Below are 3,327 nucleotides of genomic sequence, written 5' to 3'. Positions count from 1 at the left end.
TATCGTGTTAGGGCAAGCAGGTTAAAAAACAAAATGGTCTAGGGTTTCCTAGGGTTCCCGTCTGAAAATCTCTGTTCTCTCGTCTTTTTTTCTTCGTTCTTCCTCTTTCTCGAGGCCTTACTCATAACCGCGGGTCGTGAGTCTGGTTTTGCCTTTCGTTTTTTTGTTGTTTTTATTTTTGCTGTGCAGGTGCTGATGGAGAGCGGATCATCGGGTTCTCACCGGGGCGGGAAAGAGCCAATGGGGTCAGATGATGAGGTGCTTGAATGGGAGGAGGATGGAACGGATACGGCTGGGGAAGGGAAATTTCTCCTTATTGGAAAGCTATGGGCGACGAGGGCAATTAACGTAAAAGTGGCAATCGACACGATGACTAAGTTATGGAATCCCTCTAAACCTATGATGGGCAATGTTATTGATGCAAAGGATAAGACCTTCATGTTTAGTTTTGGTGCTGAGCGAGATAAAGCGAGGGTGTTGGAAGGACAACCATGGCATTTCGACAAGTTCATGTGGTGTTTTGACGAGCCTTCTTTGTCTGGTAAAGTAACTGATTCATCGCTGTATCTTTTTCCGATTTAGGCACGAATATATGACCTCCTATTTCGGGGCGTACGAGTTTGTCTAATGCCAAGAAGTTGGGGGATCGATTGGGTACTTTCATGCACTTTGAACATGGCCCTAACCCTGAACTCGATAGAGCTATCCGGGTACGAGTTCTGTACGATATTCGAAAACCCTTGAAGGCTGATATTCCAATACAAGTTCGAGGTGGGAGAACTATTAGGTTCAATGTTAAATATGAGAGACTACCTACTTATTGTTACGGATGTGGTCTTATCGGGAATGGGGAAAAGGACTGTGACGATGGTCCATATGAAGAAGACGACCTTAAATTTGGTGACTGGTTGCGTGCTTGCCCATGGAAGGTGGTTAAAACGTCTAAGGAGGGTGTGGGGAAAGCTGCAAAGAATCTTAGTGCGCGATTTGAGGAGGAGTTTAATCAAAGCTCGGAAGATACTATATCAAATATGATCGAGAAGCTTAAGAATATTGCCCTCGACCTGCGTGTTAAGAAAGCGGTGCTGAAATCTCAGGGAGTGAAGGAAGTCTGCGTGGAGGGGGGCAAGGGAGTGCTGTGGAGTATGTGTAGGGGAATGAATCCCAGGGGGTGGAGAAGTCACCTTTGCTTGAAGAGAGGGAGTGGGAGCAGAATATGGGAGGAGGTGGCAGGGAGGAGAGGGTGGTTGAGCAGCCTACCTGGGTGGGACATGGGTTTTATAGTCGGGGGAAGAGATGGAGGGAGTGGTGCTGGAGTTGAGTACAGGGACTGAACGAGGTAGTGGCTTTGTTATTAGGGGAGGGGGAAGATGCTGGATGCGGCTGCCACGCACAGGTGGGAAGGGAGTAGGAATGGAGAGTATGGGCTTTCTGAAGGGGCATGATTATGCTAAAAGGGGCAGGGAGGGGGAGTTGGACGAGGAAGCACAAAAGAGGGTACGACTTAACATAGACGGGGGCGTCTTAATACCTGAGGCGGAGGTTGATGAGTGTCAACCCCGCCAGGCCCAATTAATATCATAAGTATCAACTGTCGGGGCTTGGGCAACCCTGATACGGTTTCTGCGCTCCGTGCTTTGGTACGGAGGGAGGCCCCGGCCATTCTTTTCTTATGTGAGACGAAATTCAGTGGTCGTGAGTTTAGGAGGGTGAAAGAGAGATTAGATGGATATTTCGGTATAGAGGTGGATAGTGTAGGTAGATCGAGTGGGCTTTCTATGCTTTGGCAAAAGGAGATCGACTGTAGCTTTGTTTCTACTTCTATACATCATATGGATTTTGTCGTGAAGAGTGAGGCAGGGGAATTGAGGATGACCGGTTTTTATGGGTGGCCAGCTATGTCTGATCGACACCTCTCTTGGGAGCTGCTTAGGCTCCTTGGTAGACAGTCTAATTTACCTTGGGTATGTATTGGCGATTTTAATGAGATTCTTTACTCCACCAAGATGAAGGGGGGCAGTCGACCGCAATGGTAAATGAATAACTTTCGTGCAGCTGTGGATGAGTGTAGGTTGAGAGATGTCATGTGGGAAGGTTATAATTTTTCATATGATAATGGACAGGTGGGAGAGGCAAATAGACAATATATGTTGGACAGAGCGCTTTGTTTGCAGTCGTGGAACGATCTCTTTCCGTATGCCAAATTATTTTACATGACGCGAGAATGGTCGGACCACGCTCCTTTGAAGCTTGTTCTTAATTACAGGGAGGATGGGAGGGACAAAAAACGGTGCTTCAGGTTCGAACAAATATGGGTCGGTGTAGACACCTCGTTTCTGCACCTCCCGCAAACCACCCGGTGATGATTGGGCCGCATGTTTGGTACGCGGAACGATTTGTGACAATTCGTAAGATTATCGTCAAGTGATTGCTCAAACACTTGTGTCTACCTCATGGTCGTCATCTACGCACCGATACGGTCGTTTTGGCAGTAATTAGAGTACATTCGGAGTCCGGGTCAAAAACCGTCTTCATTTCCTAAAACCGTCAAATCCCGAGTCAAAGCAATGTGCTTGTCTACCTAAGGTTAGGATGTCATAAAATGTTGAGATTATATCTCATTTTGAGTCTCATGTCACTTCATTAGGCTAAACTAAAAGTTTACATTACAAAATGTGCATTTCATTTAGCTAAAATGATAACCCGACTTTTAGGCCCGTTTTACAAGGTCATAACGAGTTTTTTGGGTCAGGCCTATTTCATAGAAAGTTCTAGATCTCTTTCTTAGCTTTCCAACGCCACCGAAATCACCTTAATCCGAGTCTTATAGAGAAAGTTATGCCTAAAATACGACAGGCTGTCAAACGCGTTTTCTACGCGCAGAGGAACCTACCCAGGAAAGGACGCAGCAAGTGCTGCGCCTCTTCCAAGGGACGCAGCACCTGCTGCGCCTTTTCCCAGGGCTTTCTTTTTGTCCAAGTTTCCGCGTTTAACCTAAGTCGGTTGTTTTCGGATCTTTCCTTCCGTATCCAACTCTTACCATAATTTCCTCCGTGTGATTAGTATAAATAGAGACCTTCGGTCTCACATATTTCTCACGCGAGTGTCCGCCCTTCTCTTCTCCCTTTGCATTCTAGACTTTGTTCTTACTTATTGGCGCCTACGTGCTTGAACTTTCGACCACGTAAGCTCGGATCTTTCCGGGTACCAGCATCTCCGTTGCATGACCGACCAATTTGACCAATTACACATAATCAACTTAATCAATCAATCGTTTTCCTCTTACGAGGGCACTCTCTTTGCATTCGCGTCGAGCATTCACTAATC

This window comes from Silene latifolia, chromosome 1 (genome assembly GCF_048544455.1).
Source record: "Silene latifolia isolate original U9 population chromosome 1, ASM4854445v1, whole genome shotgun sequence".
NCBI lineage: Eukaryota > Viridiplantae > Streptophyta > Magnoliopsida > Caryophyllales > Caryophyllaceae > Silene > Silene latifolia.
Note: the sequence above shows the minus strand (reverse complement) of the source record.